Here is a 22,936-nt window from a genome sequence, read left to right on the forward strand (position 1 = left end):
CCTATTGTGAGTTTTATCAGCATCTCCATTCTGGTTCTTTGTAGAGGACAGTCAGCGGAGCCTTTAGTTATCAGCCCTACCTGAGCTCTAACTTGCCCTATTGCAGTTCTATGGGCACAGTGTGGAAGGACTGTCTCTCAATAACACTTAAACACACTACTGAAATCTCAACTTCAGCAGTGTCAACTTCAGATATGAAGACCATTATACCTCAAAATACACATGTACACACACACACACACACACACACACACACACACACAGAATGTGCTTTTTACCTCCCCTATCTATTATAAGGGTGAATTCTCTATGTGTTTCTGTTTGGGAGTAGGGAGGAGGGAGTCTATTTTTCAATGCTTTCTACCTAGGAATTCTTCTTTTGGGAATCCTTCCAGAAAAAAAGATGAAGGCTTCAGTTTTTGCAGTAGCTTACCTATGAAATCTAGTCACTCTAGATATTCTGAGGAGACAGATGGGAAAAGGAATAGTTTGGGGAAGTGAGCATCCTTTAACAATCTAATTTAGAGTTAAAGGAAAAGGACAAATTTACAACTACTCCTCAACAGACTGGAACATCACTGGTGCCAGAACTGCATGCAAGGCTGTCTCACTGAGAGAATGGGGTCTCAACTCAACAGAGGGAAGCTGTGCTTTTTCATGTGTCCCAGACTCCTGAATAAAAGATCCTTGAAATACCTTGCAGTCTTTGATTCCAGTGGTGTGTGGCTGTCTAGGGGAACAGAGGTTCTGCATCTGTTTTCCTCAGCCAGTCACAGGCAGAACTTTATAGTCACTCAGGCAGACTGCTGACCATAAAATTTTGTCTGGGGGAGGGGAAATATATATACATCTATTTGGGGAGCAGGAAAGAGAAGGAGAAAAGTTGTGTACAGTATTCCTTTTTTGAGGTCAGTTGTCAAAGTGATATGAACTATGCAAATTTCCATTAAAAATTGTTTTGACTTACTTGGATAAACACTTATCCATAGAGCTTATTACTGATGATTATGGAGACCATTTCATTTTTGAAATTGGCAGGAAACAGAAGAGCATCAAAGTATTCAATTCACATGAACCAAGTACCAACCTAGAAAAATAAAATTCTTCTAACTCTAGTGCTGCTTATTGCCCAGGCTTCACACTCTATTATTTGGGAATTAAGGGGCAAAATGGTAGTAACCTCAAAAAAACCCCCCCAAACAATGGATTATTGTGTGTGTGTGTGTGTGTGTGTGCATGCACAGATGCATACAAGCTTGTGTGGGTGTGCACAAATACAAACATAAAAGGACATGAAAGGAAGCTGTAGTGGTAATTTGTTGAAATAGGACTAAAGGTAGAATAAAGGGTTAGTTAGAGACTGGAAATAAAAAGAAAGCTAAGAATATTAATATCATGAATGATTCTAGAAATTCATAAGCATGCTGAACAATATATCATCCCCATGAATTTTCAATTTGAGGCCAATATGAAAGCTTAACAGATTCAATCGAACAGCTTTATACAAAATACAAAGAGAATGGAGAACACGGGCTCACAATGGATTAATATATAATCACATCTAGAAGCACTGAAGTAGGGGTAGCATACTGGACACTACATATTAATTCAATATCATCTCTTCTCCTTTGTAAGGAATATTTGTGCTCGAACAGTACCTTTTTAGATAGTCTATCTTTTCCATGGGTGGTAATAAGTATCTAAATCTAGTTCACTATCTTTCTGACAGACTTGATAATCAGTCAACAAGCTGGCATTGGGTATTTCAACAAGGCTCTGGTCCTGAGGGAACACTGTTAGAGAATGATTCTCTCATTTCTCCCTCCCCATGGCTCAAAATGCTGCTGCCGAAATCATGTTCCTAACTGATTATACTGCTGTTTCCCTGTCTTTAACCCTTCATATGCTACTGTTTTCTGTGATTTTAAGCTGCTTTGGAGCAGGAGGTGAAGTAAGCATAAAACATTTGTATAGATTGACTTCTTTTGGAAGTCCTCTAAGCCACAAATCACCCACCTCTAACATCATTTGGTCTAATCCCAGGTCTGCCACTTGTATGACCCGTGTGACCCTGCAGTGTGACCCAGCACATGCACATGGCCCTGGGAGTCAAAGGTTCATGAGTTCTAGTCTCACCTCCGTCAATTGCCTGCTGTGTGACCTTGTGAAAGTCAGTTTGCTTCCCTGTGCCTCAGTTATGTCATCTGTTAAATGGGAATTGATACTGTGAGCTCCATGTGGGACAGGGACTGTGTCCAACCCTATTTGCTCGTACCTACCCTAAAGCTTAGTACAATGCCTGGCATATATTAAGCACTTAACAAATGTCATAATAATAATAGTGAATCAATTGTGCCTCAGTTGCCTCATCTGTAAAATGGGGATTCAATACCTGTTCTCCTTCCCTTTTGACTGTGAGCCTCATGTGGGAGGGACAGGGACTGTGTCCAATCTAACTGTCCCGGATTCACAGGGTAAGATCTAGATGCCTAATCTTCATTTCTCTCCATACCACTTCTCTATCTCACCATCTTATCATTCACCTTAACTTTGTTCAAAGTCCATACTGTGTCTGTCTCCATAACCCCTTCTACACAATAACTGCCTCTGCTCTCCTCAAGATCACCACCTTCTGAAACTTCTCCATTGATCTCCCTAATATCGTTTCATTTCCTAGACACAAAGGTCTACAGCTTCAACAGGCACTCTCTTTTAAACTCAACTCCCTTACCTCCTTATCCCTTTGTCACTTTTGCATTGCCACCCCCACCCCATTCTTGGAGCACCCCCACAATCTGCCTCCTCTGATCCTACCCTTGAGCAATAAAGCATCTTGGTGGAAATCTAAAATTTATGTTTAGCTCAGCCACTATGAATCTATCCTTTCACAATATAGCTATTCTTACATCCGCACGAACAATGCAAGTCCTTCAACCATAGCTCTCACCACTATACCTGACTTCTAATGCCCTTCTAAAACCTTCAGGGCTGCTTCCTTTATGCATCAAACCAAGAACCCAGTAGGAGCCACTGCCTGGAAAAACTCCTGTTGCAGCCAACTATCATCTATTTGTCAGTGTTCTTTGAAATTGGCCTGCATTCTCCCACCCTCTGTTCCACTCTGCCCTCCACAGATGGGGGAAACAATCAAAGGAAGGGGCATGAAAACTACTTAACACGCATATTTGCTCACCAAAGAGATCATGACAGAGAGAATCAATCAGAGGTCGAGTTGGCATATCATAAACCAATGTTTTTAATTGGAAGAATCAGAAAAACATATTACCCAAAAGCTTTCCTTTGTTGAGGGAGTAGTAATTATTCTGTTGTGTATCTATCTCAGGAACCACCTTTAATGCAGTGGACTCCAAAATCTACAGCTTCAGTCCTGTCTAATCAACTACTTTACTCCATTATATTTCCTCCTGCCTTCAGGGCACCCTCACCAGCACCTTAAACGTCAATATGAAAGAAACATGACCTCATCTTCCTGCTTATATCTCATCAGTTGTGCTGGCTCAGTTATTGGGAATGGTTTGCATTATTAGAAAGTTTTGAAGCAGCCAGAATGGTAAGATGTTTTCTTCAGCAACAGTAAACTTAGTACTCTGGACTGGAAGTCGGAGTAACACACAGAAGTAAGCCTTTGATTATGTTAAAAAATTTACATGCTTAAGAACTCCTACCATCCATTATTAAATACAAGCAACCTTAGCTTGCTCTGACTTCTTTCTACCCTCTTCTACTTCCAAGATGTTGTCTATAGTAAGATTGCTTACAGTGACCAAAAATGAAAACTGAAACACATCTATTTTGATGACTTCACTTCAAGTAATTGCTCATGTTGTTTACCCTTTCAGTATCACTTGTTGATTGTGAACACAGGAAATGATATCATCAATTCTGACACCCGAGTGGAGTGGAGCTGGTGGAAGGTAGCTCTGCAGGATTTTAGTAAGTATCTAGTTCTCTTAACTGGCCTAGGTACTTAATTTCTACCCACCCAGCATCAGAAAAACTTAAAAAAATTCCCTTGAATGAAGACTCCTTATTTAACCCTCACCTACCCATAGTATTTGTGGGAAAATATCCCGCCACTGTCAAATTGGATTGAAAACCTTTGCACTAATTAAGGAAACAATTGTTCATCCTTGGGCTTTTTTATTGATTTTTTAAAACCTTCTGTGGAGAAAGGCAGGTTTAAGCTTAATGGGCCAATTTTTTCAAATTATCTGTTTTCTCTGGCTCAAATGCTGAAAAACAAAGGTGTAAAAATACATATTCCAGGGCTACTGCAATAAAGAAGCATAACTATGACTAAGTGTTAAGCCATCTCATTTCCAGAGATGATGGATTAAACCTGTTTCTGGCTGCATTCAAAGGTTGAGCTGACCAGGAGCTGGGGACTTGGAAACTGCAGGTGCAAAAAGAAGCAATCTTAGCTTGAAAATCTGATTTATTCTATCGAAGAGAATACTAGTCAAAACACTAGTGAAAAAGGCTGGGATTGTAGCTTTTATTATTATTATTATTGTTATTATGCTACTTGTTAAGCACTTACTATGTGCCAAGCACTATTCTAAGTGCTGGGGTAGATTTAAGTTAGATTGGATACAGTCCCTGTCCCACATAGGGCTCACATTCCTAATCCCCACTTTACAGATGAGGTAACTGAGGCCCAGAGAAGTGAAGTGACTTGCCCAAGGTCACACAGCAGACCTGCAGCAAAGTCAAAATTAGAATCCATGACCTAATTCCCAGTCCATGCTCTATCCATTAGGCCATGCTGCTTTTGGCGGGTGGAGGTTGGGTGGAGAGAGATAGCAGAGGCTCACATTGCCCTGAGATTTTTACTTGCAGTTGGGATGGATTACATTCAATATTTATGATAGTGTGTTCTAAATATGTCTAAAAAAGGGAAAGAAGGAAAAATGGATTAGCAAAAAAAAAAAACCAGAGAAATACAACCTACTCTATTGCTCCAATGAAAGGATTTTCTTTCTCTGTATTTCTCACTCCGTAATAAAACATTGGAGAGAGTCTGTGTTCCATACTAACATTTCTATTACCCAATGGTCAGGGGAGATTTTTCCCAATGTGATATCCCACTGACTATCTGAGTAAAGAAAGGAGATTCTTTCTGATCCTGTACCAACCTTTGCTTAAAGGGGTCCATTTCCTTTCTCTTTGAGGCAATAGGACAAAATGTAAGACTGGTAAATATCTCTTTAAAAGAAGAAGATACATACAAAGAGAGAGAGAGAGTTAAAAAAATATCAGGAGCAGCAAAAGTCACCATCACAGGACTCTGACTCATTTTATTTGCCTCATTTTCATTTTCCTATTTTCTTCTCATATCTTCTTAATCTCACTGTGACAAGAAACTCATCTAATTCTCTATTTAACATACCAATGCTTCTTGCATAAATCATTATATATTGTTACTTATAGTGTGGGTTCATTAGCCTTTGAAGGAACTGGTTTTATATATTGTCTCGCTTACTCCTGCTTTTGTGAGGTTTAGATTAATTCCTGCTGTGGTCATGTTCATCTGGATAATTTTATCAAGATTTTTTTCCCTCTCACTTTATTACTTGCTTTCTTGGTTACTTTATTACATTTTAAATCTATTATTAAAGTCTCTTCTACACTGACAAAAAGCTCAACTTTTCCAACTAAGTTTGCAGCGTAAAAACTTCCAAGACCAGTAATATTTTCCTCTTTATAACTTTCTTCAAAAGCAGTTCTAACCTGTCCAAAGAGTGCAGATCAGAGTAGTTCTTAGGGAAATGCAGTAAAATATCAGGACATCTTTTATTGGTCTGGGAGTCAATTCCCCTTGAGCAAAACTGGGAGAATATTAGAGCTGCATGGAATTCAGGAATTTCGGTTAATTGAGACTTGGGTTTCACGTAAGGCTCTTTAGCCTGGTTGCAGGTCAAAGTCTTTCTGAGGAGTATATTGAATTCTACCAAAGTGCCAAAGGGGACCAAGAAGCAAACCCTTAAATAATGCTCTATGACAGACTGCCTCCTGCTTGCTATCACAGTGGATTGCACAGAAAAGCAATAAAAAAATAGCACCAGAAAGCCAGACAAATGCTACCTTTGTTTGAGGATTAACTAGCCCCCAAACCAGCAGGCATAAAAATCAAATTATTCAATACAGCATTAAGCATCTGTGCAGCAATTTGCTGCTTTGAACTGGGTTAAAATTAATCAATAATTGAATAGGGCAAGTCTTTAAAATATGTATGTGTGAGTTTGTGTGTGTTTGTGTGTGTATAATAGTATGGCTACCTTTTGAGTAGAGAAAGGAGAAGCTCTGTGTTTCTAATGATGCAGGGAGTATTTAGTAATAATAATAGTGGTGGTATTTGTTAAGTGCTTACTATGTGCAAAGCACTGTTCTAAGAACTGGGGGGATACAAGGTAATCAGGTTGTCCCGGGGCTCACAGTCTTAATCCCCATTTTACAGATGAGGTAACGGAGGACAGAGAAGTGAAGTGACTTGCCCAAGGTCACACAGCTGACAAGCGGTGGAGCCAGCAGTAGAACCCATGACCTCTGACTCCCAAGTCCAGACTTTTTCCACTGAACCTTTGCAGTCTGTTAGCAGGGCTGTGGCTGAGGAAGCGGGTATGGGATTGCTGAGCCCCTTCCTTCCATTCTGTGCCCATGTCCAGCCTGTTTTCCAGTCTCCAGCTGCAGCTGCATTTTACCTGGGTTCCTTTGATTCCATCTCCCAAGACTCTCAGAAGGGTCACGGAACCAGACTTAAAAAAAAATGTTTAAGGATATTTGTTAAATATTTACTACATGCCACAGGGACTGTACTAAGTGCTGGGATAGATACAAGCTAATCAGGTTGGACAAATACCCTGACCCACAAGGGGCTCACAGTCTTAATCCCCATTTTACTGATGATGCAACTGAGGTTCAGAGAAGTGAAGTGGCAGGCCCAAGTTCACACAGCAGACAAGGCAAAGCAGCATGGCCTAGTGGATAGAATATGGGCCTGGGACTCAGAAGAACTCGGGTTCTAATCTTGGCTCCACCCCTTCTCTGCTGTGTGACCTTGGGTAAGTCACATAACTTCTCTGTGCCTGAGTTCCCTCAATTGGTAAAATAGGAGGTTAATTCCACCTACTTTGATTGTGAGCCCCATGTGGGAAAGGGATTGTGTCCAACATAATTTAAGTGTACCTATTCCAGTGCTTAGGACGTTTGACACATGGTAAGTTCATAACAAATAACATTTGAAAAAAACCAATGGTGGCAAAGATGGGATTAGAGCCCAGGTTGTTTTGAATCCCAGGTCCGGGCTCTATTCACTAGGCCGCATTGTTTCCCACTTTACTAAAGAATCTGTATAGCTTACTTGCTTTTTAACATGGGGCCCTACTCTCTGTCTCTTTTCACCAGTAGGGTCCGGGCTGGGGAGAAGGCCAAATGGAGATTCAAGAAGCTGGCATGGAGTGCAGGCTCAGGGGCTATGCATTGAAAGTACAGGGGGAGGGAATACATAGCACCCCATCCTTGGCACCTTCAGCCCATCTCCCTACATTCATTTGTTCACGTAGTCATTCAACTTCTATGGACATAGAATTCTGATGGCAAGTCATAGATCAGACAATGCCTTCCTGTCTGCCTTTGCTAAAATCTTTACAACTAAAACAAGTAGACAAGCTTACCTCTTAACTGTTGAGGCCTGGTTTCAAAGGGACACATAAACAGGGAATTCACTGGATAGGCCAAGACTTTCAGATTCTTCTTTTGCCCCAAAACTCTTCTTTCGCCACAAAACTCTTCTTTTGGAGTTGCTGCTGATTGTGACATGGAAATTGCTGCTCCCACAGTACAACTAAAGTGCGTTGTTCAGGACTGTGCTTCACTATGAAAAGGGCAAAGGCAGCTACCTATGTGGTTGAAAAATGAAGCAAGAACAAGGTTCTGTACACAGTAAGTGTTCATTAAATTCGACTGATCGATTGAGCAGTTGGCCTTTTTTGCTACCTCATTTTATTTCTTGTCTTTACTGAAAATGTATATTTCCTTCTCTATTTCCCTATTCTTTTCATACCTTTTTCCCTTTTCCTTACTTTCTCCCCATTTATTAAGCACCAAAGTAAAAAAAAAAAAATCACTGAAATCTTTGATCTTTGCATAACACACTTTCATTCAAAAATTCAGGGCTTCACAGGTATCTTAAAAAGTGAATGAATTCATGACTATACTCATAGAAGGCAAAGATGACCTTTGCATGCCAAAGTGGGTTCTGCAAATTTTAATAAAGGTGTGACTTGTAGTCCTCCCCTGAGGATTTCCTACCCACCCACTTTGCCCACAGCATTTTGCGATCATTTTCATTCACTTTCAGCCAGACTGCCTCACTAGATTTTTAAAATATTTTCAACCAACCTGATGATCTTGAATTTACCCCAGCACTTAGTAATAATAATGTTGGTATTTGTTAAGCACTTACTATATGCAGAGCACTGTTCTAAGCGCTGAGGGTAGATACAGGGTAATCAGGTTGTCCCCCGTGGGGCTCACAGTTAATCCCCATTTTACAGATGAGGTAACTGAGGCACAGAGAAGTTAAGTGACTTGCCCACAGTCACACAGCTGACAAGAGGCAGAGCAGGGATTCGAACCCATGACTCCCAAGCCCGGGCTCTTTCCACTGAGTCACGCTGTAGAGTGTCTGGCACCCAGAATGCTCTTAACCAGTACCATTTAAAAAAAAACACACATACAACCCCCCGCCCCCCACACCAATCCAAGATCTCCTTTGTTCTTTAATTGTAAAATATAGGATAATGGTGCCCAGAGAAGGATTGAAATGAAACAAACAAAAAACAAATCATAACCCAATGCCAATCAGTGATGATTCTAAAGAAGCACATTCCCACTCAACACCAAATACTCAAGTCCAATGTGCCCCACAATCTATAATCCACTATTTCTATTTCAACACATTTTTTTAACTATTCAATTTCTTTGTATGTATTTCTGTATGTTTCCTTCATATCCCTATTTTTACACTGTAAATTCTTCATTCCTTGAGGAAAGCAGTTTGTCTCTAATTCGGCACATAGTCGTTCCTGTTACAGTGTTAAGTCCATTGGAGAGAGTCAGGAGATATTTGTTGACTAACAATTTCACAGACTGGCCTTATGAAGGTCAAATCTGAGCAATATTTAAGGGAAAAAAATCAGACCATCACTCCCAAATCAGGTGCTCTATTACCCTTTGCTAATTTTCTCTGCAGCACGTCAGTTAACCCCAGAAGTCTAGTATAAGTAGACATCTTTACTGGAATTATCCAAGCCATTACCCTTCTCACTGTATTAGTTATACCCTCAAGCACTCTTGACTGTATATTGTCTGGATGGAGTGCTTTGTCAATGGGAACTCAAGCCTCAGTATCTTAATTAGAGATGTGCCAAAGTACCTGAATTTAATGGAGATTGTTGGCAGGCAGTTCTTTCCACCTCCCCCCACCCACTTCCATTTAATGACTTCATTACAGATTAATGCCTATAGTGATGCATGAAGTGTATATGCTTGCAAAATAGCCAAACTGTTTAAATGCTACTTATTTTGATTTATATTCCTAATGCACTGCATCACATTACATCATTTCAGACCTGGGGTACATTGAAAAATTGATGTGATATAATGTAAGTACAATTTTCACGAATTCTGGGAGAGTAGGATTGTACCCAGAGCCTCAGTAAAACACCTATGGCTACTGTAGGTGATATAAGCAGATGCCAAAAGTGGGGAGATTGAATTATTCATGTGTTATCTCAGATCTACAGACAATTCAACATTTGCTGTCAATAAACCCTCTCCATGTTATCTGTTTTCATCCATTTTCTTTGTAAAGAAAGATGCCAAATAATTGTTAAATAGAGCTGCTATTTCCTGAATAAATTGAAGATACTGAAAAATAATAGTAATATGATTGCAATGTATTCATCTGCTCATGTTTCAACTGATTTACTGTTGCAAATATACCCATACATAAATGAATCATTTCGGTGAAGTTTTCAAACAGTGAAAAATGTTGGAATAACACCTCTTTCACAGGAAAAATATTTTGTTGACATTAATGTTGCTTAGAGCCTCCTTATATATTTCATTTAATGTTTAGAAAAAAAACACCTCATTAGGTTCATTGGTTTCTGCTATAATATGGTATGAGGTAATGATCCCAGTCAGTTGAAGATACTGCAAACATTACTTTCGTACTTAAACTAAACATTTCAGGCTTGAAGCAAGAACATTGACTATTATAGTTTGATGGTTTGCAAAGTGAATTCACAGGTTCAGATTTTAGTAGGCAGACTGTGATTGCAGTCACAGCAATGGCAGTGCCACAGTAAATACAGCTGGAAGAACCTGTTTTTGTAACACTTATTTGAAAAGAGTAAATAGCATCAAGAACTGAGAATAAAGGTAAAATGTTCCCTGAGCTCACAGACTAAGAAAAAGAACAGAAAAAAATAATGAAAACCCTGACCCCTTTTCCATGGAAAAAAAAAATCACTGGGAAGAGAAAGAATTCCTTTAGACACTTATGTAGACGGAAAATATTCAAGGGAAGTAGCTTGGGCCAAGTAGGAATTGACTCAGACCTTTTTATAAAGCTGAAGCTAATTCACATTCATAAGGCTTGGTGAAACTGGATTAATAATTTTGATGTTATTTTTTCTTCCCCTATGTGGCTGTCCTTCTGGCTTACCATTAGCAATCAGACTTGACCAGTACAAAGAAAACATGTTCTAGTCTGACCCTCAGCCCAGTAATGCTTGCCAGAGGGAATGGGCTGGTGTATAGAGGCAAATGGGCAATATTCCTGGTGGTGATTCAACCAAACCAAACTACCAGAGACATTCCCTGATTAAGATTGCATCAGTCCAACAGCTGCCTTTGCTCACTGGCCTATCCATTTATCTTTAGCACATCTTACATTAAATCTATAATCTTAGAGTTATTTATTTCTCTATTTAACCATATACTCTTCCTTTCCCTTGTAGTGGAAGTGTTATTTCTTTCTCCTCCTGAACTATTTGTGAATGGCTTGTGTCTTTGTGTCTCTCCCGTTAGACTATACACTCCATAAGAGAAGGTCCCGTGTCTCAGATCTCAGTATATAGCTCTGAACCCAATAGGCAGTCAGTAAATGCTATTTGTTGATCTGAAGCCTCCTCCATTACTAGGAACACTGATTGTGAGATTGGAACTTCGAAAATATTGTGGCTTTTTGGAGTGTTGTCAGACCTCACGTCCTAGGAGTGAGATGCAGTCCTGTTTGATCCTCCCATGTGAAAAACTCCAAAATATTCCAAATATTTCAGCATGTGAAAAGGTTAACCAGAGTGTATAAAACAGGGTCTGGGGAAAGAGGGAGAGGATACTAAAAATGCCTCAGACATATTGTGGAAAAATTTCCAAGATTGCCAAGAAAGAAGGAGAAGAAAAAGTCACCCAAATGACAATTCCCTTTCCAGTTCTCAAAAATGTCTGTTAAATAAAAAAATGCATCACATATGCAGAATGACCTTTAGGATTTGATTTTTCCTCGACAGCTCCGAGAGGCAGTCTGGGGAGAGAAACATGAAGGGCTCCATGTTCATGTTTGGTAACTGACTGACTGATTGACAAATGAGTCCTGGGAAACTACTCTCCTATTGATTCTCTGATGGAAGAATTCAAACTTTTCAGCAGGATAACTATGAACGTGACTTTTTAGAACAGCTAATACATCTCTGAGGAGAACAAATGCCCAAAATGAATGAAGAAATAACAAAGAAGATAGAGGTTTTTTCCCCTTAAGTAAGATGACCCAAGCATCAATTTTAAAATGACTCCTTGAAACCTGAATTCATACCTCGTGGGAGTTGATTCTGTCCTGTTTCCATCTGAATTAAAGTAAAATGCTATGAAATCTACTTTGACCTTTTTTTTCCTAAATGTCCTTTGGTTATGATGAATAATCATTCTTCAAAGGAGAAGGAAACCAAACTGTTTCCCTTTGTTAAATATCTCAAGTATTGTTTTTGAAACTAAATTTATCCTATCCTACCACCTATTTAGCTCAACATCATGCACCGGGTTAATGAGCATTCACTTTAATTCTTAATTTCTCATACCAATCGTTCTTTCCCCCAGATAGAGATTCCTGACACTATTTTCATAGCTCAAGGTTTTCAGACAGAGAAATTGCAGACCTTCCATTCATTAAAAAAATTTAAAAAAAAACTTTCTCAGTATTTATAATTGAATCAAGATCTAGGTAGAATAGTTGATATTTTTAAAACACAATGAATCGTCAACCTTCACTAGAATTTAGACTTGAAAATTGGAGTGAAATTTCAGCCCAGCTAAAAATACTCCAACCCGTAATAGCCTTTGTCAAATAAGTAAAAATTGATAATCTCTTAGAAATTCCAGCAACATAAGTAAAATGAATGGAACACATGAGGATCCATATGGAGCCTTGTTTCATGAGCCCTGACAGTTGAGCTCTACATAAATAGGAACTGCAGAACTGAGCTATGAATTATTCCCACATAATGATGTCTTTCCAGACAAAGACAAAAACTGTCATTACTTCATTACTTAGCTGTGTCTTATTTATTCTGGAACTTAAACAATTACTGGTCTATGAAGTCATGAGGAAAAAAACACTGCTTTTTTTCCTTACATTTTCTCTTCAGTGGACAGAAGCCTGTTTTGAGAAACAAATCCCAAATCAATAATCTCTCTATATATGGAAAATTCTAGAGGTCACCTAAAACTCCACTAAAGGAACAGTGATTCAGCAAATCAGGTTTCTCAATCCCAGTTTTCATTAGCCCCTTGCCCAAGTTTGCATAGTGCAAAACTGATTTCGTTTTAAAAAATAATTCAGCATCTACATGTTTCTCAACAGCTCTAACAAAATCTAACTTGTTAGCCAATGAGTAAGGTGATTTGCTATTCTATGTTGCTGAAATTGAGTATAGAAAAACAGAAAAAAAAACATTATAATAAGGCCCTTCCTGATTGTTCAAGGGATTAGTCCGATCCACAGCTGTTACTCAGGACCGCTAGTGGTTTTGTATTGCTCTATATAGCAGCTTAAGGGGCTGTAGTCCAGGGCCTCACCAAAGGAGATCTCTCAAAAATGATCCATAATTATAACCATCAATATATGTATATATGCACACAGAAAGCATCATCTATGGCTTGGGGTATATATAATAGCTATTCTAAAGTATTTAGAATCACACCATTCTGAATTAATGCTTTGTTTTACATTAGGGGCTGAAAAATATTTTTCGCAGAGAAGTAAAAAAAAAATTGAAGACTTTCAACAGTTGGAGCACAAAGAGCTATCCTATTTACTTCCCCTTCACATGTGATATATGACATCATTACCTATGCTGAGCATGGCATGATGTGATGATGTCACTGAGTAATGTGGCTGCTTCATGGCAACAGCTGCTGCTGACATTGGGAATGGGAAAGTGCAGGAGAAGGGGGTCTAGAAGGGGACTGAAGAAAGACAAAGAGAGGATGAAAATTAAAGAGAGGAGGAAGGGAGAGGAGAGTGGGGCAGAGGAAGGAAAGGGAGAAGGGTTGGGGGGAGCATGATGGGCCATCATTGGCAGTGGTCCTCAGGGCTTTCCAAGGTGGAGACTCCGAACGATAGCCTTCTAAGGGGTCTGCTTTTACCTTCTCTTCTTCCTCTCCTTCCTTACACCCACCCACGGCAGAGATCACTGAAAAGGCTGTGTCTATTGTAGAGAAGTCCCCTGGGGTGCTGCTTTTTCCAGACTCTCCCTGCCCTCCCTTTCATCCCTTGCCTCCCACCTCAATCGTTTGCCTCTGCCAGCACTGGACTCAAAGGAGTTCAGCAGCTCCATGCCACCTCCTGCAACTTTCAGGAATATTGTGGCTCCAGGTTTGGGCATGTTAGTGGCTTGTGTGTTGCCAGGCACTGGTCAGCCATTCCATTTGCCTGAGGCGCTGCCTGGGTACCTCATGAGACTCAGCATCACTTAGTCGACAGAGCACCGGCCTGGGAATCAGAAGGTCTCTGTGTGACCTTGGGCAAGTCACTTCACTTCCCTGTGCCTCAGTTACCTCATCTTTAAAATGGGGACTGAGACTAGGTGCCCGATTTGGGACAGGGACTGTGTCCAACCCAATTTGCTTGTATTCACCCCAGTGCTTAGTACGATGCCTAGAACACAGTAAGCGCTTAACAAATACCACAACTATTTACCTACCAAAAGAGCCAGGTTTAGATCTGCAAGCCATAGGATACCGATCCCTGATCTACATATTTAAGATGGAAATGTAGCCACAGAATAATTTTATACTAATTAAAAGGCAAATTTAGTGTACAGCATCAATAGTGTCAATGCCAGAATTGTGATCATTTTGTTTTAAATGAGGTAAAAGACTTACTTGTACAGAGAGGACCCACAAAAATCTAATAGCCCTGAACCCATAATTAATCCCACCATGCCAAGTAGGACACTTTTTCTAAAAGGACTACACACTGCGTGGAGCCCTAAGTTTTTTGTTGAGACCTGAATAAAACTTTGCTTCTAAAGCAATGTAGGTGGCTTTTCCATTCAATATTCATTCTCTGTCCTTTTCTCTTGCTCTTCCTGACACAGCTAAGTCCAGATATAGAGCTCTTTCTCTCTGAATATCTCCCCACTCCATGACTTCTCTCTTAAGATCTAAGGTCTTCATCTTTCTTTTCCAACATCCCTGAGGTCTTCCATTAGAACACAGGGAAATTTTGATGGTTCCCTTTTCTCTTGGGCCTCAGCTTCCCAAACTTTATTTCAACAGTGGGCCTTCTGACAGGGTGTATGTTTACAAAAGCACTGCCACAAAGAAGCAATTTTTACTCAAACTAATATAAATGACCTGGAATTGGGTAAGCTTAAGGTGAGCTAAGGTTTCCATTGACCTTCATAGGTCCTTTTAATGTGGAAACCTTCGGGTTTGTCTCCATTAAATCTAAAATTATTGTCCCCAACTCTTATCTCCCTTCCTGGCATTGCAGAAGATTCACCCAGTATAAAGGAGACAAAATTGGTTTCAGAGTTGTCCTTAAGAGACATAATCAGTGAGAGATATTCAGCAGAAGGCAATATGTATTTCCTTCGGTTTGATGCTAGAAGAACTGAACAACTATAGGTTTTTTTAATAACTCACATACTGCAGTAGTTCAGATGCAAGCTGTGAACCAGCCGAGCTTGTAAGGGATTTCATGGAGGTTCAGACAACATGTTTTTGCCTGGTCTTATCTAAAATTCACCCAGTACACAGTCCTGTTATATGCAAACTGCACTTTCTTTAGTGTGGAGAGAAATGCTGACACACCTATTTCATTTTCAAAGATCCATGGCAAATACTCTGTAACTGAGAACTGCAGTAACCTAGATAATTTGGGCTCAAATACTTGGAAGAGACTCAGAAGAGCTGAGAAGTAATAAAGAAGCAAGGCAGAGCTGAAAGGCAGAGCTGACAAAAAAAACTTGCTTGAAGCTCCATGTTGTTAAAACACCATATGATTGGGCTAACTCTTCACAGGAAATTTTCTCAGACAGATTAAGTGTGAGCCCATAACATGAGAAATGAACTGAAATGATGACATCTAGACTTCCTGTTTACAAATCTTGCAGAGATGTATAAAATTAAGTGCCTCTTTTGCCTTTTTTTGCTTTCCTATGGAAGTTAAACATGGAGATTGAGATAAAAATAATGCAAATCTAGCACAGTCTCTTAGGGCTGGAAGAAACCTATTCTTGCCTATTCCCCCTAACTTCAGACTGGATTAAAAATTATACACTAAGGTGAGAATATGCCTTTCTTACAGAGAATAAGAGAATGTTATTTCACTGTCTCCCTCAGGCTCCGGGCCCAACCCTAGCAGACAATTCTTTCTTAATAGCCATCTTAAATCCTCACCCTCTATGTAAGTACTTCCTAGGGCAGCAAACCTCCATTCTAATATGGTTTTGGGGAGTATCATGGCAAAGAAAATGAACTCAACACTGACCTGGAACCCTCCTAGTACTTTCCTCTACCATGTTATCTCTTTGGGTGGCAGGAGCCCTGGGAGAAGTGGTGAGGAAATTTTCCAGGTCGGTGGTGTTAGTCGTTCATTCATTCATTCATTCAATCATATTTTCATATTCATATTTTTTGAGTGCTTACTGTGTGCAAAACACTGTACTAAGCACATGGGAGAGTACAATACAACAACAGACACATTCACTCCGCACAATGAACTCACAGTCTAGAGGACTGGGTTCCTTCTAAAATGCAGACCATGGGTTGTAGTCACCCCGAAGCATACAGCAACCAAAACCATGGGAAGTTGCTATTGTGATGTCTTCTGACAACTGACCTCACCTGCAGTCTTTTGCTAGTGACCTTTTGTGGACTTCAAATGCACTGGAAAGATCCCTGACGGAAGCATATTTTTAAAAGGTATTTAAATAGCCTTTGGTATTTGGCTTTAAAGCACTCAACTGCCTTGCCCCCTCCTATCTCACCTCACTGCTGCCCTAATGCAACCCAGATGCACACTTTGCTCCTCTAATGCTAACTTTCTCACTGTACCTCATTGTCACCTATCTCACCACCAACCTTTAGCCCACATCCTGCCTCTGGCCTGGAATGCCTTCCTTCTTCATATCTGACAGACAATTACTCTCCCCCTGCTTTGAAGCCTCATTGAAGGCACAACTCCTGAAAAAAGATCTTCCCTTATGCTTTTTTTCCTTTTCTCACAATCCCTTCTGCACTGCCTTTTTTCATACCCCATCGGCCCCTCAGCACTTGTGTACACATCTGCAATTTATTTATTCATATTAATTAATGTCTGTCTCTTCCTCTAGACTATAAATCATTGTTGGCAGGAAATGTGTCTGCTATATTGTTATATTATACTCTCCCAAGCTCTCAGTACAGTAGTCTGCAAACAGAGCTCCATAAATATGAATGATTAAGTGCTAGGTGCTAAGCACTGTAGTAAGTGCTGGAGTAGATAAAAGATTATCAGGTTAGACCAAGTCCCTGTCCCACATGGGGCTCACAGTCTAAGTTGGAGGGAGAAGGACTATACACTATTATACAGATGATGGTAACTGAGGCACAGAGAAGGCAAGTGACTTGCCCAAGGTCACACGGCCAACAAATGGCAGAGCTGGGATTAGAACTCAGGCCTCTGACTTTTCCTACCTAAACTCTAATTTCTCCTAATCACTCTCCTTTCTGTGTCTCCTATGCATTTGGATCTGTATCCTTTATGCACTTGATAACCACCCCACCCTCAGCCCCACAGGTCTTAAGTACATGTCCTTATTTCCTGCCATTTCCCTCTTTCTAAAATTTATTTTAATTTCTGTCTCCCCTTCTAGTCTGTAAACTCCTATGGACAGGGATTGTGTCTACCAACTCAACTGTATTATACTCTCCCAAGTACTTAGCACAATGCTCTGCATGCAGTAAGCACTCAATAGTTCCATTAGCTGATTGATCAACTCCATGAAGTTCCTATAGCACCGCTTCCAGCTTCTATAGAACATGCCTGTGAAATGAATATCAGATCATCCTGCTGTTCCCCAAACTGTCCAGCCCAAACTCTTGACACCTATGAGGAACAAGGAGAGAGTGTTGAGGAAGATCCCACAGTTTTTCAGGAACTGTGGTACATGGTGATTTAACCAGCGTTTGCTGGACTAAAAGCCTACTATTAAGTATCCCTAGAGTCTTCCTCCTGCAGGCTTTAGCCTTTCCAGTAAAATTTAAAGAGTGGGATTAGAAACACAGATGTCTTGCTTAAAGCCACATTGCAAGGATTTTTGGTCATGTTAGGATGTTTCTAGAGTCTGAAAAAACAAAATGCAATGGAAAAATATATTAATATAAACTAGGACAATAATAAAATTTACCCACAGTTTCTTGTGCTAGTGGAGGAAATACCACCATAACAACTGTTTCTCCAATTTTGCCTGTTTATGGATCCCTTCTAGGTACACAAAGCCTACACTAATATGGGTCCCATAATTTAAGATTCACTGATTCCTATATTTCTTTTTTATTTTACTTATTTACTCTGTGCAGAGCACAGTACCAAACACTGGTAGAGAATGCAAAGGTAGGAGGAATGAAATATAGGCCCCGTCCCTCACAACCTAAGAGTATGAGTGGGGAGAAGGGACTGGACACAGGCGCAAATGGAATAATGAAACAGTAAGAAGCAAAGCAGAAAAATACACAAAATAAAACCAAAATCTATAGGGTGCTGTAGGGTGCTGAGGCTAGAGGAGAAGAATTTCAGGCTTCTCATGGCCCAGGATATCCATAGTCACAGCAACCACTTGAGAGGCCACCAGCCATGTGGAGGCCTCAAGCTGTGTGTGCTTTTCTCTTCCTTAAGAAGCAGCGTGGCTTAGTGGAAAGAGGACGGGTTTAGGAGTCAGAGGTCATGGGTTCTAATCCCTGCTCTGCCACTTGTCATCTGTGTGACTCTGGGCAAGTCATTAGCTTCTCTGTGCCTCAGTTACCTCATATGTAAAATGGAGATTAAGACTCTGATCCCCACGTGTGACAACCTGATTACCTGGTATCTCCCCCAACGCTTAGAACAGTGCTTGACACATGGTAAGCACTTAACAAATATCATCATTATTATTTCCCACCAGTGTGGTGGAAGGCAGGCTGGGATAGAGTCTCCTCGGTGTACTGCCAGCTTTACTAATATTCAGAAATCTTGACTCTAAAAGATTTTTCCCAATGGCCTAGTTTCCTGGAAATTAGCCTGGCTTACCAGCCAGTGTTGCCTAACTCCGCAGAAGTCAGTCAGGCAGTCAATCGTATTTATTGAGGATCAACGTGGCCAGAGCACTCTACTAAGCACTTGGGAGAGTACAGTACAACAATATAACAGATGCAGTTCCCCCTTTCAATAAGTTTACAGTCTAGAGGGTAAGGTGAAAATGCTGGAATAGAAATTTAATCTTTATGGGGTAATAGGAGCTGGGAATAGAAGGAAGGGGTCATGCTGCTTCCTGTTCTCTATGCCAGAGATAAGTTATTTTGACTCAGTTTAATGTTGCAACTTTGCTTGGAATTTTTAGCCAGAACTGAACCCTGCATTTGAAAATAAAAACAGTTTGATAAATAAGCTACATGGACTCACAAACCTGCTCTCATTAACCAAATTCTTATCTTTATCATTAAAAGTACAACTTATAAATATGATGTTAAAAATTTAAGACTATAATTTAAGGCCTCATTCCCTCTATGTGGATGAAGAAAAATAGTACCTTATTACAGACAATTCCATTGCAGTTCTTGGTAAAAGCATAAGAAATCAAATTCCTTTCACCTTCACTGAAACCATTTTTCTTCTGTTATTAAGAAAGTGCTTTGAAAAGAGACACTTGCTGTTCTTTGTGCTATTAATAATTCTCCGTTTGTGACATCACTAACATCCCCACAGCAACACAGTGTTTCAATTACTGGATTACAATGGTCTCTTGCTGTATTAGATATATAGAGATGTTAAAATGAAGAGCATGGAAATGTCTGGTGGTGTGATTTGGTGAGTGGGGGGCATTTTAATTTACTTTTTGAGGAGCTGCTAGACTAGGAATAATAGAAATTCATCATTTAAAGAAGCAAAATGCCCCTTTGCCTGTTGAAAAGTAGAAAATACAATTTACTGGGTAAATGTACAGATTATATTTAGCTATAAATTCATTTAAGTAAAGGGGAGTAGCATGGTTTAGTGGAAAGAGTAAGGGCCTAGGAGTCAGAGGGCCTGGGTTCTAATCTTGGCTCTGTCATTGCCTGCCCTGTGACCTTGGGCAAGCCACTTCTCTCTGCCTCAGTTTCCTCATCTGTAAAATGGGAATTCATTCCCTGTATTTTTTTTAAATGGTATTTAGTTAAGTGTTTACTATTTGCCAGGCACTTTAGTAAGCGCTGGAATAGATACAAGCTAATCAGGATGGTCACAGTCCATGTTCCACATGGGGCTTAAAGTCTTAATCCTCATTTTACAGGTGAGGTAAATGAGGCACAGAGAAGTTAAATGACTTGTCCAAGGTTCACACAGTAGAAACATGGCAGACGGTAGGAGGTTAGGTCCTAATCCTATGTAGACTGTGAGCCCTGTGTGGGACAGAAACTATGTGTGACCTGATTTAAATTGTGTCTACCTCATGCTTCATAACAGTGTTTAACACATGGGAAGTGCATAACAAATGTAATAATAATACTAACAGTGATAATAATAACGATTTAACTAAAACCTTGGGCACAAATTACGTTACAGACATTAAGTGGCATATAAAGTTAATCTCTAAGAAATTGAAAAACATTTTTCCATCTGATATTTACTCTAAGTAGTGGTTTCTGGCTCTCTCTAAATCTCAAAAATACTGAAAACACTGGTTCCCATTATCATAGATTTTAATGGGTGAAATTTGTCTAAGCTGCTAAATCATTTACACTTATATAAGGCAGCCATTTACAACAACAAGTATAATAGCATCTTTGAGCTTTTTAATTAAAAATTAATTAGGAGATTTAAGAACAAACTCATTGGGGGCTTATTGTTGCAATAACATGCTTTACCAAAATTATTGTCTAGGCTTTTTGTTTCCGTTAAGTGTTTCAATCAATTCTGTGTCTATTAACTGTAATTATGTATGATGCTTCCTCAAAATTATAATATAGCCTTTAAAGAGCAGCAGGGAAAAATCTACTATTTTAAGTTTTGAACTAGGGTAACTATTAAAATGCAAATAAAATGAATAGTAGTGTGTTGTTGAAAAAAATCCCTAGTATAAAATTTTATCCACAGTTTTCACATCTGAAATTTTTCTCCATTTAGCTGCACCCTATGCATTATTTCTCTTAGCCCAGTACTCTTGGAAAGCATAGAGATAGATGTACTGCAGTGATGAAACATTTTATAAATGATTGGGAAAAAAATTAAAATGTGTAGCATTTTATTATTCTGTTTTGGTATTTTTATTGATAATGATTTTTAATGAAAACATATTGAATGCATAATTTTTAATACTTTAAAGATACTGTAATTTCCCATATTGGTTTTCACTTTACATTTGCCCTTCTCTAAGCATGTTCAATTTTTTTGGTCTTTGTTCTGTTTATTTCTTGGCTGGGTTGACTCTAGAGATGGTTTTAAGAGTTACTGTGCAGCAGGAATTTAGTATGCAGAAAAAAAAACTTTGCCTTTACAGTTTTGTTTATTAAGTTAGCTCTGAGATAACATCTAGGTTTATGAGACATATTTAGTTCAATCTACTTTCCACTTTCATTAAATGGATTGAGCTCTGTTTTATTCAGGAACAAAAATATGTAATAATCTGATTATTTTTCAGGTGCAGTTGCACTGCAGAAACATGAAGCTCCACTCAAGGGATCTTCTTTGACATCTATAATTCTTTTATGCTCAGTATTACTTTTGAAGTGTGAAAGGTTAACGAGGCCTTCAAGATCTAAAATGAAGCAAGTTGTGTCTCAGTTAAAAGATAATTAAAAGATCTTCCATTGATAGACGAACAAGTAGTCTACAATAAATAGGTAAAGCTCTGATAAAGAAAAGAAAAAAAGACGAAAGAAGACTCACGAACATACTTTTCCCAAAGGTCTACTCCATGTCCTTTCTGAATCTTTCGATGCCTGAAAGTAATCTTCATATCATTTGAAATAGCTAAATGGGGGCCGAGAAGATTTTGTTGATACTTGATTTTGGTCCCAAATTATGTTAAGGCGAATAGGAGCTGAGTCTCTTTTAGGTAGGTGTGAACTCTAGCAAACCATCAATCAATCAACGCTATATATTGAGCACTTACTTTGTGCAGAGCACTGTAGAGAATGTAGTCATGATCTCATCAGGAGCCCACAGTCTACTGTATTGCTGGCAGTGGTGGATAGAAAGAGGTTGAGGTTGTATTTAGGAGACCAGTGAGGTAAGGTGAGATGGAAAGAGGGTGATTGAGTGCCTTAAAGTCAATGCAAGGAAGTTTCTATTTGCTTGTGAAGACAGGGTGGCTACCCATTGGAGGTTTTTGAGGAAAGAAGGTGTGGCTTTTGAGAAAATGATCTGGGCGCAGAGTGAGTAAGGACTGAAGAGAAGAGAAGCAGGCAGCGGGGAGGTTAGCAAGGGAGGCTGACTGCAGTGGTTGAGATGTAATATAGTGCTTAAATCAGTGTGTCGTCAAACAGTTTGGGGGCAATTATAGAAGTGCAAAGTAAAACAACAGTTTTTGGTGACGAGACTGATATTTAGGTTGAATGAGAGAGATGAGTTGGGATAATGCCAGAGTCATGGGCTTATGAAGCAAGGAGATTTGTGGTGTTGTCTCCATTTTAGGGAAAGTTGCAGAGGAAGGATTTGGGTGGTAAGTTGAAGAGTTATCCTTTGGGACAATAAGACACGTCTAAAGGCAGAAGGAATGTGAGACTATGGAGGAGAGGGGTCACGACTGGAGGAGGTTAATATTTGGGGAATCCATCCACATAGAGAGGTAGTTGAAGCTGTGTGGGAGCAGAAGAGTTGTCAAGAGGATGGGATGGTAGATGGAGAATAGAAGAGGACTCAGAAATGAGCCTTGAGGGACTCCCACAGTTACAGAATGGGATGCAGAGAAAGAGCTGGTGAAAAACAATGAGAAACAGCAAGGCCTAGGAATAGAGCATGGATCTGGGAGTCAGAGAACTGTGATCTGAACCATGCTCAGCCACTTGTCCGTTGTGTGAACTTGCCAAGTAACTTAACTTCTCTGTGCCTCAGTTACTGCACCTGGAAATGGCGATTAAGACTGTGAGGCCCATGTGTGACAGGAACTGTGCCCAACCTGATTATCTT

The 22,936-nt window shown here is 39.6% G+C and overlaps 1 long non-coding RNA gene across 1 annotated transcript in view; it reads left to right on the forward strand.

Annotated features, from left to right (window-relative positions):
- The first annotated feature begins 19,582 nt into the window (after positions 1-19,582).
- The window catches only part of LOC120638534, a 70,504-nt gene continuing 67,150 nt past the window's right edge, over positions 19,583-22,936 (forward strand). Inside the window, exon 1 of the long non-coding RNA XR_005660234.1 lies at positions 19,583-19,636. This is a non-coding gene — a long non-coding RNA (uncharacterized LOC120638534). The remainder of the gene's footprint in view (positions 19,637-22,936) is intronic.

This window comes from Ornithorhynchus anatinus, chromosome 8, assembly GCF_004115215.2.
Source record: "Ornithorhynchus anatinus isolate Pmale09 chromosome 8, mOrnAna1.pri.v4, whole genome shotgun sequence".
Taxonomy (NCBI): Eukaryota; Metazoa; Chordata; class Mammalia; order Monotremata; family Ornithorhynchidae; genus Ornithorhynchus; species Ornithorhynchus anatinus.